Raw genomic sequence first — 19306 nt, forward strand, 5'->3', positions numbered from 1 at the left:
ATGGTGCAGCTTCTTTAGGGCGTTTTGCAGGCGCTATTTCTAACGCTATAGCGCCTGCAAAACGCCCTGGTGTGAAAGGGGTCTTAAAGAGGTGGTGATCTATCTGAAAAACATTGGAGAAGTCAAAAATCATGAAAAAAAAAAATCATTACTTTTTTTGGGGACCATTGACATTTATACAGCGATCGGTGCTATAAATAGCCACTGATTACTGTATAAATGTCACTGGCAGGGAAGGGGTTAACACTAGGGGTGATCAAGGGGTTAAGTGTTTTTCTAGGGAGGTGTTTATAACTCATGGTTGGGGGAATGGACTGACTGGGAGTAGAGAGAGATTGCTGTTTCTAATTACTAGGAACAGCAGATCTCTCTCTATTTCCCTGTCAGAATGGGGATCTCTGTGGAGCAATGGCATGTGTACGCCTGCTATAGGCTTTAAAGGGACCGCCGTAACAGTACGGCGATTTGCACAGCCAAGCTATTCTGCTGCAGTATATTTGCGGTGGCTGGTCAGCAAGCAGATAATGGAGGGGAGTGTAGGGAGCACAAATGTGGGAGCACTGACTAATGGACATGGGCGCCGCCCCCTCTTTCCAGCCACTCCCTCTATGAATAATGGATAGATTCATGCATTGTATGAATCTATCCATGGCCACTGCCGCCACCCCCTATTCAGGTGTCCGGTCCCTTTTCGGACACCGGGCGCCTGAATTTTTTTTAAGCACCTGTTAAGAGCCATAGGCTCTAATAGGCTTCAAAAAAGGTGGACTCGGAACACAGAGCATTGCGCTCGGTGTCCACCAAGGCGTGTTAGAAAGTGAATGAATATTTGCTTTTCTAACACTGAACTGGCACTCCATCAATCAGGAAGCGCGGGTCTGTTACTCGTCACCTGATTGGCTGAAAGGACAGGCGCTGCTATTGGACGCTTATCAGGAGGAGAGGAGGAGACGCATGGAGGACACAGCTCGCTGCTGTCTGACACACTGCAAGTTCCCACAGCTAGCCACCATCACCCGTCTCCACCAAGATAGAGTAAGTGCCGGTCAGATGGCGAGTGGGCAGGGGGGACACAATGGCAACTTTTGATGGGCATAGTGGTGGCATTTGATGGGCACAGTAGTAGCATTTGATGGCACTTGATGGCACAGTGACAGCATATGATGGCACAGTGCCAGCATTTGATGGGGCACAGTGGCTGCAATTGATGGGCACAGTGCCAGCATTTGATGGCACAGTGGCAGCATTTGATGGTCACAGTGGCAGCATTTGATGGCGCAGTAGCGGCATTTTGGCACAGTTATGGCACAGTGGCAGCATTATGGGGCACAGTGGCTGCAATTGATGGGCACAGTGGCGACATTTGATAGGCACAGTGTCAGCATTTGATGGGCACAGTGTCAGCATTTGATGGGCACAGTGTCAGCATTTGATGGTACAATGGCAGCATTTGATGGGCACAGTGGCAGCATTTGATGGGGCACAGTGGCTGCAATTGATGGGCACAGTGGTGGCATTTGATGGCACAGTGACAGCATTTGAGGGGCCCAATGGCAGCATTTGATGGCACAGTGGCAGCATTTGATGGCACAATGGCAGCATTTGATGGGCACAGTGGCAGCATTTGATGGGCACAGTGAGGCTGCAATTCATGTTTTTTTTTCAGTATTTTTCAGAATTATTCAGTTTGTTTGCGCCCCCCAAAAATTTTGAGCAGTCACCAGCCACCACTGACTGTGTCCTGAAACAGTTCTCCATTCTCCGATAAAAACAGTTTTAAGTCTGCAGTCTCTGACCATCTCCTGTAATATGTCTGCAGACTCTGCCCATCTCTGGTAATATGTCTGCAGCCTCTGACCATCTCCGGTAATATGTCTGCAGTCTCTGACCATCTCCGGTAATATGTCTGCAGTCTCTGACCATCTCCGGTAATATGTCTGCAGTCTCTGACCATCTCCGGTAATATGTCTGCAGTCTCTGACCATCTCAGGTAGTATGCCTGCAGCAGGGACATGTGGTGAGGTCCGTGTCTGGTAAGGCACTGGCTAGTATTGCTGTTTTTATGAATAGGTATTAATTTTCATTGTATTCATTTATTTGTTTTATTTATTAACTTGATTCATGTGTTAGGTCACACGCCTCCTTTCTCCCTTATCACTCCAGACTTCCCCCAGTCAGTTCAGGCAGCGGGACACGCATGATCTCTTCATACAATATATCATATTATTTGAAAATACTACCACTTTGTACTAAAACCGCCAGCATGAGCACAGGAGAATATCTTTTCTGCCTACACCTATACTGGACAGATTGGACCAAAAGTGCTTTACCATTGGTCCAAGGCTCCAAGCTGTCTATTGAGCTAAGTGCCTCTAATTCTTGGTTCACACTGAGGTGGCTTCAAAACTCTGAAGCTGCCCCATACACTGTGACTTCAGTGCAGCTTGCAAACGACTTCTGTAATATAAGTCAGTACAAGTTGACTTGAGTCGCTCCAATTAGAATGGTTCCATTGCACTGAATAGAGCATGACTTGTCTGGCGGCTAAGTCGCCGGACAGGTCACCTCAGTGTGAACCGCGCCTAACAAGAAGTCGGAGGCACTGTGAGCTCATCCTCTCAGACTGCTGCAAACAGCGTGTGCCAGCTTGTATTTACACTGGCCCCTCTGTATGTAGCTTCTGACAGGCTGTGCAAGGAGCCTCCTATCTTTGGAACTATAGGTGATAGGAGCCCCAAATGACCAGTGGCGTGGTAGGACTTCGGCGACCTACCTCCCAAATGTGGGGCTCTGTGACCCCAGGTCCCTGGGCTACGACCCCCAAATCTCGGTTGTTTTCTTTTTTTATGTTCATGGCATGTGAGGCTCTGCCACATATCAGGTGTGAAACGCGTTAACTGTGCGTGTTGGTCAGTGTTCACTTGGATGCTTTGGACTTTTGTCTTTGTTTTTATGCAATAAAGGTGAATATTTGAGAGTGCCTGTCCAGTATATTTTGTTCCTAAAGTTCTTTACAAGATGTCTATTTTAAGAGGATGACCATTGCTTTTGATAATTATTGTGGATTTTTTTTATTATTATTATTTGCTTTTAAATTGTATGAATAAAAGAAGATTATTAATTTAAAGGGGCACTAAATTCTATGCACGTATTCTTAACTCCTTAAGTCCCTACTGTTGCTCTCAGCCGCCTCAAAATGTTCACATTCCTTATCTTTTGCTGCTGGGATCTGACTTCATGTTAGAGGGTGACTACATTGGTTCTCCATAGTCCAACCAGGACCGTCTTTAATATTGATTGGACCCCGGGCAAAACTTTTCTTGGGGCCCCCACCTCATACAGTTTCGCTCTCCACCTGCTCTGAGACATACAATAAATAGCAGCTAGACTCAAAATCAGTTTACAGAATCAGATCAGGCAGCTATTGCAATTGGTTGCCAGAGGTTACAGTGTATCATTACCGGTCACTGAGTGGTTGCTAGAGGTTACAGCACATGATTTCTGCTTGTTAATTGGTTGCTAGAGATTACTGTGGATATGACCTCAGGGGGGCATGATATACATATCAATGCTGCTGGCCGCTGCTATTTACATATGATTGCCGGTAATTTACATGTAAACACAGGGTCTGCAGGTGAGTCATCTGTACACAACAAAAGGGCAGAGCTGGGTAGCATTAGTAGCAGCACTTCACACTGAGGTATCGGGACACAGCACAGGACTAAAACCTCAAGGGACGAGGGAATTTAAACCAGGATAGTTGGCAAGTATGAGGCAGCTGCTTTGGGCCCCACAACAATGACAGGAACCAGGGCAGCTGCCCCTTTTGCCCTGCCTTAAAAACGGCCCTGAGTCCAACTGTATGTAGGAATGTAGCCAACCTCTCTTGCCCCCCCCCCCAGACTATAACCTCTTTTATGGTTTCCACTGGCTGTTGTGGAATCTTCAAGACCCTGTATAGATGTAATAGAACAGTATAGTGTCGTGCTTATGAGGATAATTTTTTTTCACAGTATATATGAATGAGTAATTTTTAAAGGATAATATTTTTAAGATACCGGATCAATCAATATGAACACAGACTAAAAATAGAAGATTTATTCACCAGACATGTATTCATACAAAATAGTTTTATATATATATATATATATATATATATATATATATATATATATGTGTGTGTTGACAAAAACAAACGTTACATAAAATTTAAAATACCGATTGTGCTACATAAAATCTTGAATATCAATTGGAGCACCCACTAATGGGAGTGTTTTTTAAATGTCACAGCAATGATAAACTTCCCTGTAGAATCAATAACCTTGTAAAAATGATATTAATGCCACGTACACACGGTCGGAATTTCGGCCAGAAAAAGACAGATGAGAGCTTTTCATCGGAAAATGCGACCGTGTGTATGCTCCATCGGAGTTCAGCTGTCTGAATTCCCAACAGCCAAAAATTGATAGCATATTCTCAATTTTCCTAACGGAAAAACTTTCTATCGGTAATTTCCGATCGTGTGTATGCAATTCCGACATGCCAAAAATCACGCATGCTCAGATTCAACTACGAGACAGAAGCTATTGGCTACTGACTATTGAACTTCCTTTTTCTAGTCACGCCGTACGAGTTGTACGTCACCACGTTATGAATGATCGGAATTTGATGTGACCGTGTGTAGGCAAGACAGCTTGAGCCGAATTCCGTCGGAATTCCGTCGGGAAAACCATCAGAGCTATTTCCGATGAGAATGTATGATTGTGTGTACGCCGCATTAGACAGAACATCTGTATTTCACAAATTCAACTGTTACTATACTGCAGGTAAGTAAATGGTTAACAATGTGAAATAAAATTAGACGTTTTTATGTCAATAGGATGGAAACTATGAAATTAAAAATTGGAACTTAAGCCCCGTACACACGAGCGGACTTTTCAACATCCAAAGTCCGACGGAATGATTCCGTCAGACTATTCGATCGTGTGTGGGCTGCAACGGACTTTTGATTCGCAAAAGTCTGACGGACTTTAGAAAATGGAACATGCTTCAAATTTTTCCGACGGAACTCCGCCGGACCCAGTTCCTCCGAAAAATTCGCTTGTGTGTATGCTATTCCGACGGACTAAAACCGACGCTAGGGCAGCTATTGGCTACTGGCTATGAACTTCCTTATTCGAGTCCAGTCGTACGTCATCACGTTCGAATCCGTCGGAGTTTGGTGTGATTGTGTGTGGCCAAGTCCGCTCAGTCGAAAAGTCCGTCAGAACTCTGTCGGAACTCCGGCAGAACTCCTTCGGATGTCTGTCGGACATAAGTCCTCTCGTGTGTACGGGGCTTTAGAGAAAAATCTACAAGACAGTTTCTGATTTGAGAGAATAATTATGCAACTGTATAATACTTAATAAATCAATGTTTAAGAGAACACAAAAGAATATTATGTAAAATCAATACAAGATAATTACCCTTTCAAAGTTGGCTTCTGCTTAAGGAGAAATTATTTCTTGCGACCTCAGAGTTTCAAAGCATAGGGTGTCATGGAATCTTCATGAATGTAGAGAGTTGATGAATGGAGTTTCTTTGTCTTCCATATATACCATATAGGACAATAGGCTCATACAAATTATAATAAGCCCAGCCCAAAAGGTATGACTTCTTTTGCATTGGTTGAAAAAAAAAATCTATTGATTAACTTTCGGGAATTTGGGTAATATCACTTCCAACCACTAGACATGTCTGAAGGAAGAAATACGTGTTATGACATATCTATTAAATAATATGTTCTATTTTCATAATGTGTATCTTGTTGTATAGTGGTGCTGATGAATATATATATATATATATATATATATATATATATATATATATATATATAATATTCAGGGATTCTGGTAACCAATGCAATGCACAATACAACCAGTATAATTTTAACCCCTTCCCTCTGAGCGCACGCAGATATGCGGCCTCGGATTTCAGTGGTTATACACGGCTTTTACCCACATCGGTTGTTATCCCTGGATAGCTGATCGGCCGCTCTAAAAAACAGTACCGGGATGATGCCTGCAGCTGCGGGCATCATGCCAGTACTGTTTTTTAGAGCGGCCAATCAGCTATCCAGGGATAACAACCGATGCGGCTAAAATCCGCTCAATTGTTAGCCCGGAGCAGCGGGAGGGGACGCCACCCCCTCCCGCCGCCTCCCGCCGCTCTGACCGGACCTCTCATCCTACCGGGAGACCTGATCCACGATCCGCCACCTCCGGCAGCTAGAGACAGACTGGCGTGAAGCTGGAAATGGCTTTGTTCCAGTCTCGTGAATGTAAACACGGAAGCGATGTCACAACGTCACTTCCTGTTTACTCGGCTGCCAATGGCGCCAGATTAAAAAAAAATATACAGTATTCATAATCGCAGTTTCGGCGATCTGAATACTTTGAAGTACAAAGGAGGGATGGCAGGTCTTTTAGACCCCCGATCCCTCCATAAAGAGTACCTGTCACCACCTATTACTGTCACAAGGGATGTTTACATTCCTTGTGACAGCTATAAAAGTGATATTTTTTATTTTTTTTAAACAATTTAATAATATAAAAATAAATAATAATAAAAAAAAACAACAATTTTTAAAGCCCCCCCTTCCATGCGAACTCACGCAGCAAAGAAAACACATGCGGAAGTCGCCCCTGCATATGTAAACAGTGTTCAAATCACACATGTGAAGTATCGCCCCAATCATCAGAGTGAGAGCAATAATTCTAGCACTAGACCTACTCTGTAACTCTAATCTGGTAACCGTAAAAACTTTTTAAATACGTCTCCTATGGAGATTTTTAGGTCCCGTAGTTTGTCGACATTCCACGAGTGCGTGCAATTATAAAGCTTGACATGTTTGATATCTATTTACTCGGCGTAACATCATCTTTCACATTATACAAAAAAAATTGGTCTAACTTTACTGTTTTGTTTTTTTTAATTCATAAAAGTGTCCCTTTTCCCAAAAAGTTGCGTTTAAAACACTGCTGCACAAATACAGTGTGACATAAAATATTGTAACAATCACCATTTTATTCTCTAGCCACCTCGCGCCCGCCCTATAGCCGAATGACGGCCGTAGGGCAGGCACGTTCGTCCAGGAGGCCGTCCCTGGATGTCCTAATGTGACATCGCGGAAGTTCTGTGTTCGCCGTGTCCCCCGGGGACAGGCAAACACAGATCGCTGTAAACGGCCAATCACAGTGGCTGTTTACAGCGCAATCGGCGTGTCCAATGGGAGATGATCTCATATGTAAACATATGAGATCATCTCTCAGCGCCGCTCTCCCTCCTCACACAGACCGAGTGTGAGAGGGGAGAGATGAACGGCTGCAGCGGCAGCCGTTTTGCTTTCCTTCGTTTTGATAAAAAAAAAAAGTAAAAAATAAAAGTGCCATCCTCCCCCAGCAGTGCCATCCATCCTCCCCCAGCAGTGTCATCCATCCTCCCCCAGCAGTGCCATCCATCCTCCCCCAGCAGTGCCATCCTGCCCCAGTGCCATCCTGCCCCAGTGCCATCCACCTCAGTGCCATCCACCCCAGTTCTACCTGCCCCCAGTGCTACCTGCCCCAGTGCCACCTGCCCCCAGTGCCACCTGTTGTCAGTGCCACCTGTTGTCAGTGCCATTTGTCCCCAGTGCCATCTGTCATCAGTGCCACGTATAAGTGCCATCTGTCATCAGTGCCACGTGTCATCAGTGCCACATAGTGCCATCTGTCATCAGTGCCACGTATTAGTGCCATCTTTCATCAGTGCCACGTATCAGTGCCATTTGTCATCAGTGCCACCTGTCAGTGTCACGTGCCATCTGTTGTCAGTGTCACGTGTCATCAATGCCACTTATCAGTGCCATTTGTCATCAGTGTCACGCGACATCGGTGCCATGTAGTAGTGCCATCTGTCATCGGTGGCACGTATTAGTGCCACGTATTAGTGCCATCTGTCATCAGTGGCACGTATTAGTGCCACGTGTCATCAGTGCCACGTATAAGTGCCACGTGTCATCAGTGCCACGTATAAGTGCCATCTGTCATCAGTGTCACATATTAGTGCCATCTGTCATCAGTGCCACGTATAAGTGTCATCATTGCCACGTATCAGTGCCATCTGTCATCAGTGTCACGTGTCATTGTCCTGGTGCTTCAAAAGTGTAATAAATAGTCAACAAGTTAGATGTGTAATTTATGTTCTTAGAACACATGATGGCGCTACCTGCATGTTGGGCCTCTCTATGTGGCCAGGCTGTGAAAAAGTCCCACACATGTGGTATTGTAATACTCAGGAGGAGACGCAGAATTTTTTGGGGGGTGTCATTTGTGGTATACACATGCCATGTGAGAGAAATAACCTATTACAATGACAATTTTGTGGAGAAAAAAAAAATGAAAAATCTTAATTTTGCAAAGAATTGTGGGAAAAAAATGACAACATCAAAAATCTCACTATGCCTCTTACTAAATACCTTGGAATGTCTACTTTACAAAAAGGGGTCATTTGGGGGGTATTTGTACTTTCCTGACTTGTTCGGGTCACACGAAGCGAGATTGGCCACCAGTACATGTGATCAATTTTGTGCGATTCGCACCACAGCTTGTAGACTCTCTAACTTTCACAAAGACCAAATAATATCCACTAATTTGGGTTATTTTTACCAAAGATATGTAGCAGTATAAATTGTGGCCAAAATTTATGAAGAAAAATTAATAATTTGCATAATTCTGTCACAGAAACAAAGAAATATGCGTTTTTTTTCAAAATTTTCGGTCTTTTTTCATTTATAGCGCAAAAAATAAAAACCCCAGAGGTGATCAAATACCACCAAAAGAAAGCTCTATTTGTGGAAAAAAAAGGACAAAAAATTCATTTGGGTACAGTGTTGCATGACTGAGTAATTGTCATTCAAAGTGTGAGAGCACCGAAAGCTGAAAATTGGTCTGGGCAGGAAGGGTGTTTAAGTGCCCAGTAGGCAAGTGGCTAGATTCTCTGCTAAAAAAAATAAAATAAAATAAAAACATATATATATATATATACATATATATATATATATATATATATATATATATATATACATATACATATATATATATATATACATATATATATATATATATATATATATATATATATATATATATATATATATTGTGGCAGCAGGCAGGTAAAGTCACCTGGTTGTATCCAGGATGGGAAATATGTATGCCCTAGATTCAGGCTTTATGCAGACTTGTACAACTAGAGGGGAAGAGTTAATGAGCCCAGCTGAAGTAAGTGGGCTCATTAAGACCTCTACAAAAAACCCCAGCATGCTTAGGGAGATGCTCCATCCTGGAACCAGTTTTGTGTTGTAAAGACTGGGGAGTGTGATATCTGTTCTGTGCGGTGAGTTAACGCCTGTGTGGCAAACCCCTACAACAGAGACAGGGACTGGTGCAGCACAAGGCTGCACTCAGTTGTTAGACAGGGAATCTAAGTGTGTAATTAGAGGTCAAGCTGACCAGGATTTATTTTCATGTTTTATTTTTGTTTGGCTGTTATATGTTTCACTGCATAGAGCATAAATAAACCGCATCTTTTGTTTTTTTGCACCTACAACGCTGTCTGCTGTGCCTGATTTTGTGTTGTGAACCCATCCAGGGTGTCACACACACCCGCTGCCGAGCTAACCCCTCACAGTTGGTGGAGAATTTTGGCAGTTTCTTTTAAGGCCAGCATGGAAGAGATACTGAGACAGCTGGCTCTAGCAAATGCAAATCAGCAGCAAGCAAATGCAAATCAGCAGCAAGCAAATGCAAATCAGCAGCAAACAAATGCAAATCAGCAGCAAACAAATGCAGCTTTACAAAAGAGCCTTGCAGCCCAGCAGCAGACAAATGCAACTTTTCAGCAGAGTCTGGAAGCTCAGCAACAAGCCCAGCAGCGATCTGAAGCCCGCTTCATAGACCTGTTGCAGAAGCAAGAGCAGAGTTTTCAACAGCAAATAGAGACATTAATACAGCAACGTCCGCAGACCAATGAGGCAAGTAGTTACACTAATACCGCATCCTTTGGTGTGAGCCGTTTACTGACAAAAATGACTGGAGAGGATGATCCGGAGGCGTTTTTGACCACATTTGAAAGGACTGCTGAAAGGGAAAAGTGGCCTAAGGAGCAATGGGCTGGACTGGTGGCCCCTCTGTTAACTGGGGAATCACAGAAAGCTTATTATGACCTAGAGCCTGACCAAGCAAAAGACTATGTGGTGCTAAAAACAGAAATATTGGCACGGCTGGGTGTCACCCTGGCCGTCCGGGCTCAGAGTGTGCATAATTGGACTTTTCAGGTTGGAAAACCTCCCAGGTCTCAAATGTATGATCTCATTCACCTGAGCAGAAAGTGGCTGCAGCCAGAGACTTTGACCGCACCAAACATTGTGGAATGTGTTGTTATGGATCGTTTCCTGAGAGCTCTTCCTACTGCCATCCAAAAATGGGTAAGCCATGGAGATCCAGAAAATGCAGATAAACTTGTGGATCTTGTTGAGAAGTACTTGGCTACAGAGAACCTGACCACCTCTTCCAGGGACTAACAGACTTTCCATCCTAAGACCAGATCATCCCCAGTGGCGGGTAAGATGACTCCAAGGGGTGAGGGTGGAGAGAGTGAGAGGATGGGAGTTCTACCTAAGGTCTGGCGGGAGCAGCCCAGGAAGCCCAGGCTGCAAGAGGCAGCAAAAAAGATTATTTGCTACCGCTGCCGCCAAGAGGGACATATTGCAGCCAATTGCCCCGTTGTGGATGAGCCTATGCAATGTGACTTTATAAGGGAGAGACGTCAGTCGCTGTTTGCGACAGTTGCATGCACTGCCATTCGGGGACCTGAGAAACATTTATGTAAAATGTGTATTAATGGTAGAAATGTTGATGTGTTGCTGGATTCAGGTAGCCTGGTAACATTGATAAAAGCTGAATTAGTTACTACAGAGGTCTCTGGGAAGAACAGGGTGGCTGTTATTTGTGTGCATGGGGACACCCGAGAGTATCCTGTAACTTCAGTGTTTTTTGAGACCCCCAAAGGTAACCTCTCTCATCAGGTGGGGTTAGTGTCTCACTTACCACATGATGCTATTGTGGAAAGGGATTTTCCAAAATTCTGGGAACTCTGGGATTGTCCTGAGCCCCCCACTGGTGCCCCTATAAACCAGGAAGATGACCAGAATTCCTCTGGGAGTGGTGAGGACTCTCCTGAATTTCCCTTGTCGGTATTGGCGGGGGAAACTCCAGAAACTGGGGAGGAGCCAACATCCTCAGATGAAAACATGCCGTCTGTGGAGTTTTCAGATCTTGAGGTTCACAGGGAAAATTTTGCCACAGAACAGTTAAAAGACCCCACCCTAATAAAGGCACGGGAAAATGTGGTGAAAATAGATGGCGAGTTAGTGAACCCAGATAAGACTTGCACTTATCCGTACTTCACTATGGAAAGGGACCTGCTGTATCGAGTGGCTCAAAGGGTAGAAGAAACCATTGAGCAACTTGTAGTGCCCAAACCTTACAGGAAGTTGGTGTTAGAATTGGCCCATGGGCACATTCTGGGAGGTCATCTGGGGACCGAGAAAACCAGAGAGAGGGTACTGCAGAGATTCTATTGGCCTGGGGTCATGAAGGAAACAGAAAATTATTGTTCCTCCTGCCCTGTGTGTCAGAAGTCGGCACCTATGCCACATTTCTGTAACCCGCTGGTACCTCTTCCTATCATTGAGGTCCCCTTCGAGAGGATCGCAATGGATTTGGTAGGTCCGATAATGAAGTCTGCTAGGGGGCATCAGTACATTTTGGTTATATTGGACTATGCCACCCGTTATCCGGAAGCAATTCCTCTTCGAAATACCTCGGCCAAAACCATAGCCAAAGAGCTATCTCTTGTTTTTTTTTGCAAATATCATTTTATTAACATTTTAAGCGTCAAAGACACACATGGGGAGAGCCCCAAAACAAACAATAACAAATATAACAAAGGAAAAAAAAAAGGGAAAGAGGTCGCAGCCTCACAAACATGCTGTACAGATATTAGTCCAGGAACATATAAATGATCAACAAAACATGTCCTACCTACCAGCCGCAGGGGGCTGAACCCCCCTGGCCAGGACCAATCAAGGTGCCCCCGCCACTTCAAAAGAAACAACCATGCCGGGGCCTAACCTAGCGCCTCGGCATAAGGTCATCAGGAGCAGGTTCGGAGCTGCGGCCAAGAGAGAGAGCGGAGAGAGAGGGGGGGGGGGGGGAGAGAGGAAAAGTCAAGGGTAGGGGGCGATGGGTATGGGGGGGGGGCGGGGTTGGCATCACCTACTCAGCCGCCAGGTACCAGTAGCAAAAGAGTCAACGGCCCAATAGAGCTTTGCCCTCATCTGAATACACAAATGCGTTCCAGAGGGACCAAGTCTTTCGGTACATCTCTTGTCGACCCTGGGCCGTAAGTACCAGGTCTTCCAGTTTATTTATATCCTCCACCTTCCTAATCCACATCGCCGCCGAAGGCGGCGTTTGCTGTTTCCAAAGCAAGGGGATGCAGGACTTGGCCGCGTTCGTTAAGTGACGTAGTATCGACCGCGCGTATTTTTTAGGGGGTAAATCCGACACATGCAGTAGAAAAAAGGCTGGATCATCAGGGATTCGCCATTCAGTAAATTTTTGAGAGACGGACCGGACCGCGGCCCAAAACTCCGACAGCTTAGGGCAGGACCAAAAAACATGAAAAAGCGTGCCCCGTCCTTCACCACAGCGCCAGCAACACTCAGACGTGTCCGGGTAGATGGTGCGAAGGCGACTAGGCGTCAAATACCACCGGACCAGAATTTTATAATTGGTCTCTTGTATTTTGGTGCAAATCGAGGACCGCAGAGTGAACCGCAGTATGTTGTTAACTTGGTTTTGTGTGAAGGTGCAATCCAGGTCCGTCTCCCATTTAGTAATACCGGCGATATGTGGGGGTTGTGCAGGTGTATTAAGTAGAACGTACATTTTAGAAAGGGTTCGGGAGGTCGGTTCAGTGTCAGAACAGTATTCCTCAAAAGCAGTGAGTGGTCTGGTATAGCCTGGGGGGTTCGGGAGAGAATGGAGAAAATGGTGGAGGCGACAGGCTATCTCTTGTTTTTAGCCGCGTGAGTATTTGTAAGGAACTGCTTATGGACCAAGGTACACCCTTTATGTCCCGGGTTATGAAAGAATTATGCAAGTTGTACAAAGTGACACAATTGCGTACATCTGTGTATCACCCCCAAACAGATGGGTTGGTTGAAAGATTCAACAAAACCCTAAAACAAATGTTAAAGAAGGTGGTGGATAGAGATGGAAAGAATTGGGACTGTCTAATACCCTATCTGATGTTTGCCATTAGGGAGGTACCCCAATCCTCTACGGATTTCTCACCCTTCGAGTTGCTCTATGGGAGACACCCAAGAGGGCTGCTGGATATCGCCAAGGAAACTTGGGAAAATGAGAGTTCTCCTCACAGGAGTGTGATTGAGCATGTCGCCCTGATGCAAGATAGAATTGCACAGGTAATGCCAATTGTAAAGGAACAAACCTTTAGCGCAGTTAGCACAGCAGAGAGTGTACAACCGTGGGGCCAAGACCCGTACTTTTTCCCCGGGGGATAGGGTCTTGGTGCTAGTCCCTACGGTTGAAAGCAAATTTCTGGCCAAATGGCAAGGTCCATACGAAGTGATTGAAAAAATTAGTGAGGTGAACTACAGGGTTAGACAGCCAGGAAGACGAAAGCCGGAGCAGATCTATCACGTAAATCTGCTGAAAGCCTGGAGGGATAGGGAATCCCTAGTCGCAGAGACTTTGTCACAAGCACAGCCTGATTGCTTAGTTCCTGAGGTTGGAATAGCAGACACCTTATCGAAAGCCCAACAACAGGAGGTTAAAGAGTTTGTACTTCGTAACAAAAAGGTTTTCTCTGAGCTGCCGGGACAAACATCTGGCATAGAGCATGACATTATCACCCCGCCAGGAGAAAGGGTAAAACTAAAACCTTATAGAATACCAGAGGCCCGACAGGAGGCAATACGTGGGGAGGTTCAAAGGATGCTGGAATTGGGTGTGATAGAGGAGTCCCAGAGTGACTGGTCCAGTCCTATCGTACTAGTGCCCAAACCTGATGGGAGCTGGCGGTTTTGTAACAATTTTCGACAATTGAATAAAGTTACAAAATTTGACACCTACCCCATGCCGCGTATAGATGAGTTGGTTGACCGGCTGGGAACAGCTCGATATATGACAACACCAAAGGGTATTGGCAAATTCCCCTGGCCGAGTCGGCCAAGGAGAAAACTGCGTTTGTAACCCCAGATGGGGCATTCCAATATAAGAGAATGCCGTTTGGGTTACAGAATGCACCGGCAACATTCCAGCGGAAAATGGATAAGATTCTGAGGCCCCATCAGAAGTATGCTGCAGCTTACCTGGATGATGTGATTATCCATAGCACAGACTGGGTCTCACATTTGCCAAAAGTACAAGCAGTCCTAGACTCTATCCGGGAAGCTGGGTTTACGGCGAATCCAAAGAAGTGTACCATTGGACAGGTGGAGGCCAAATATCTTGGGTACACTATTGGGAGGGGGGTGATAAAACCCCAAGTCAATAAAGTCAAGGCCATACAGAGTTGGCCACGTCCCAACAGCAAGAAACAGGTACGAGCCTTTCTGGGAATCGCTGGCTATTATCGACGATTCATTCCCCATTTTGCTTCTCAGGCTGTGCCCCTCACCAACCTGACAAAAGGGAAAGAGTCTGTTATGGTTAAATGGTCCCCAGAGGCTGAAGAAGCATTTCAGTCCTTAAAAACAGCCTTATGTAGCCAGCCAGTGTTGTACTCACCAGACTTCTCTAAGGACTTCGTGGTACAAACTGATGCATCAGACGTTGGGTTAGGAGCAGTGTTATCCCAGGTCTGGAACGGGGAAGAGCACCCAGTCATTTACCTCAGCAGGAAGTTGAAGTCCCATAAGGTAAATTACGCCACGATTGAGAAGGAATGTTTAGCAGTGAAGTGGGCTCTAGATTCCCTTCGGTACTATCTGCTAGGTAGGCACTTTGACCTGGTGACTGATCACGCTCCTTTAAAGTGGATGGCTCAGAACAAGGAGACCAATAGGAGGGTAAATAGGTGGTTCCTGGCCCTACAGGAATTTAACTTTACAGCATCGTTAAGCATCGCCCTGGTGTTAAAATGGGGAATGTGGATGCTTTGTCTCGGATACATGCGTGTCTGACTTCTTGTGTTACAACCCCAAGGTTGAAACAAGAGGGGGGGGTATGTGGCAGCAGGCAGGTAAAGTCACCTGGTTGTATCCAGGATGGGAAATATGTATGCCCTAGATTCAGGCTTTATGCAGACTTGTACAACTAGAGGGGAAGAGTTAATAAACACCAGCTGAAGTAAGTGGGCTCATTAAGACCTCTACAAAAAACCCCAGCATGCTTAGGGAGATGCTCCATCCTGGAACCAGTTTTGTGTTGTAAAGACTGGGGAGTGTGATATCTGTTCTGTGAGGTGAGTTAACGCCTGTGTGGCAAACCTCTACAACAGAGACAGGGACTGGTGCAGCACAAGGCTGCACTCAGTTGTTAGACATGGAATCTAAGTGTGTAATTAGAGGTCAAGCTGACCAGGATTTATTTTCATGTTTTATTTTTGTTTGGCTGTTATATGTTTCACTGCATAGAGCATAAATAAACCGCAACTTTAGTTTTTTTGCACCTACAACGCTGTCTGCTGTGCCTGATTTTGTGTTGTGAACCCATCCAGGGGGTCACACACACCCGCTGCCGAGCTAACCCCTCACAATATATATATATATATATATATATATATATATATATATATATATATTGTGCTCGCAGTCCACCCAGGTGTGTTAGGAAAGCAAATGAATATTTGTTTTTCTAACCCTGAACCACCTTTCCGCCAATCATGAGGCGAGGGTCTAATACCAGTCACCTGATTGACTGAAGGCACAGGCGATCTCATTGACCAGCTAGCAGAAGCGAAAAAGAGACGCACGGAGGACACAGAAGCCATCGCCTGACCCACGCTACCCATCCCATGGCTTGCCGCCGTCACCCGTTGCCTGACCCACCACCAAGATAGGGCGTCGGTCAGACAGAGAGCAGGCGGGTGTATGGGGGCGGGGCACAGTGGCTGCATATGATGGGAACAGAGGCTAAAATTGATGGGGCACACAGGTGGCATTTCATGGGCACAGAAGCTGCATTTGTTGGGCACAGTAGCTGCAATTGATGGGCACAGTGGCTGCAATTGATGGGCACAGTGGCTGCATTTCATGGACACAGTGGCTGCATATTATGGGCAAAGTGGTTGCATTTCATGGGCACACAGGCTGCATATGATGGGCACAGTGGCTACATTTCATTGGCAAAGTGTTTGCATTTGATGGGGCACAGTGGCTGCATTTGATGGGGCACAGTGGCTGCATTTGGTGGGGCATAGTGGCTGCATTTGATGGGGCATAGTGGCTGCATTTGATGGGGCACAGTGGCTGCATATGATGGGCACAGTGGCTGCAATTGATGGCACAGTGGTTGATGTTTTTGTTTCAGCTTTTTTCTGAATTTTTCAGTTTGTTTGCCCCCCCCAAAAAAAGTTTTGAGCACCAGTCGCCACTGGTGGATATTATATAGATATGGCCATTAAAGATATGTCATTTGTAATACCGATTGGTATCTTTAAAACTATTTTTACTTCTAATTTGTTCTACTTCAAAATATTATATTTTTTACCTCATTGGGTCAGTGGACACTGAAATCATAGCTGTATTTATAACCTGGAATATAATATATAATCTGAATGATTTATAATCATATATATTTTGAAATACCACTGGGTAGACAGAATTCAAATGTCTTCCTGAAGTGTTTGAATTAACTTTGGACAGACTCAATGAACAGTTGAAGTCCATACGTGACGTAACGCGTAGGAAACCGGAAGTGACGTCTACATCTGAGCAAGTCGCTCACTGATCTGTTAGCTGTGTGCCTGTTTATCCGTTCCTGCTTGTGAGTAGTTTTAGCTGTTTTAAATAAAATACTCGCTTTTAAATACTACACTATGGAGGATGTTCTTTACTTGTTGTTTTGAGCATTTTCACTGGTAACAACTACAAGGAAAGCGGCACCGTCAGAAGTCCTCTCTGCAGCCCCCCTGACTCTCCCGTGTACCCCCTGCAAATTAGCTGTTTTGCTGCACACCTCGCAGCCGTGAGGTAATTATTTAATATAACCAGCACTGGCACGGAACACCATTGGAAGGGAGTTGGCTTGGCACATTGCACTTTATTTGTGTTTGTGAAATTGCATCCAAAGTTGCACGATTGGACTGTGTATGGGACACTTTATCGAGATTCACTAATTTGCTGCTATTGAGTTTTGTTTTTTGTTAAGGAATGTAATTAGTGCATTCCTTTGGTTTTCTGCAAGTTTTTTTTGCATTTTTATGTCTAGATCACTGATTTCTTCTGCATTTATAGAATATTTTTTTTATCTGCGGTTATATCACATATATCCATTTCCATATATATTTTAATTTTATCTGCAGTTATATCACATATATCTATTTCTTATATATCTATTTCTATATATATTGTAATTTTAATCTATTATATGCACTTTATGGTCTTAAGCACACTTTTGCCTATTTTCAGACACCTGAGTGATGCACAGGAACACTTTATATTAGATGTTTATTCAATGCACAAACGTAATTTCTTTCATAAGCTCTAAGTGCTGTTTACAAAGCACTATTGCACTTTTTTCTTTCTGACACTTATTAATTATTTATGCATTTTTATTGATTGTATTAGTTTTTTTTTTTTTTTTTGGTATTTAGGAAGCGCAACACAACCCCCTTTTTTTTCCGTTTTCTATATTATTGAGAGTTAACTCTAAAGCCCCGTACACACGAGAGGACTTATGTCCGACAGACTTCCGAAGGAGTTCCGTCGGAGTTCTGCTGGAATTCCGACGGAGTTCTGACAGACTTTTCGGCTGAGCGGACTTGGCCACACACAATCACACTAAACTCCGACGGATTCGAACGTGATGACGTACGACTCGGCTCGAATAAGGAAGTTCATAGCCAGTAGCCAATAGCTGCCCTAGCGTCGGTTTTAGTCCGTCGGAGTAGCATACACACGAGCGGATTTTTGGAAGGGGACCGGGTCCGGCGGAGTTCCTTCGGAAAAATTTGAAGCATGTTCCATATTCTAAAGTCCTTCGGACTTTGGCGAGTCAAAAGTCCGTTGCAGCCCACACACGATCGAGTAGTCTGACGGACTCAGTCCGTCGGACTTTGGATGTTGAAAAGTCCGCTCGTGTGTACGCGGCAATAGAGTGTTTGCTGCTCCCATTAGAACAGATCTTTGCCTTCTTACCACCTTTTGGCCATAGAGCGCGGGAGCCTTTATATAAACATTTAGTGAACAATTGTATAAACAATTCTTAATGTCTTAACAATTAGAGATTAGAGAGATTAGAGATGGGCGATTTCTCTTTGAGAACAATCCAGTTAAGTATATGTGTCAACTTTTTATTGCGACATTAAGCCTCTTTATCTACCCAACCCAAAACATGCAAATATCGTTTCTATTATTTAGTGTGGATTATTGATTGACAGTTGGTGAAAAAATGTTGTTGGTGACCAGCCTTAGAAACCCAACATAAGCAGTCCAGTGTGGAAGCCATCTCCGATGAACTGTTGGAAACACGTGAAAAATTACAATCCTTGCTCAACCTCAAAGAGAAACGCATTCTTTATTTTAGAAAGGGCGTCTATTATAAGAATGGGGATAAATGTGAGAAATTTCTTAAAAAAGCTCTTAAAGCAACAACCCACACTAAAACTATTTTGTCTATTAAAGATGTAGATGGTAAACCCTTATGCAAAACTGAACAGTCACAGTTTTGAGCCTTTTACATAAAGCTTTATAACCAGCCCTTGCCCCATAAACCACCGGACTTCCAAGGAGATAGAGAGCAAATTCTGCATGACTAACGTAAAGAGATTGGTATGCCTACCTTAAAATCTGCTGAAATTGAATGTCTGGAGGCCCCTATCTCAGAGGATGAGGATCTATTGGCAATTCTCTAAAGCCCGGTAAAAGCCCAGGCCCAGACGGGTTTTACGGCACATCACTACAAAGCCTTTACTGACATCCTTAAGACACCCTTTCCTATGTGCCCTTAAAGTGGTTGTAAACCCTTACAACACACTT

At 44.5% G+C, this 19306-nt stretch overlaps 1 protein-coding gene across 1 annotated transcript in view; it reads right to left on the reverse strand.

The window, feature by feature from the left end:
- LOC143925384 (zymogen granule membrane protein 16-like) overlaps window positions 1-5764 on the reverse strand; it is a 31224-nt gene extending 25460 nt beyond the window's left edge. The window contains exon 1 of the mRNA XM_077449952.1: window positions 5466-5764. The gene's annotated coding sequence lies outside the window, so the exon portion shown is untranslated. The remainder of the gene's footprint in view (window positions 1-5465) is intronic.
- Window positions 5765-19306: the final 13542 nt, after the last annotated feature.

This window comes from Lithobates pipiens, unplaced genomic scaffold (genome assembly GCF_037356315.1).
Source record: "Lithobates pipiens isolate NorthernLeopardFrog02 unplaced genomic scaffold, aLitPip1_a1.2 Scaffold_22, whole genome shotgun sequence".
NCBI classification, from domain to species: domain Eukaryota; kingdom Metazoa; phylum Chordata; class Amphibia; order Anura; family Ranidae; genus Lithobates; species Lithobates pipiens.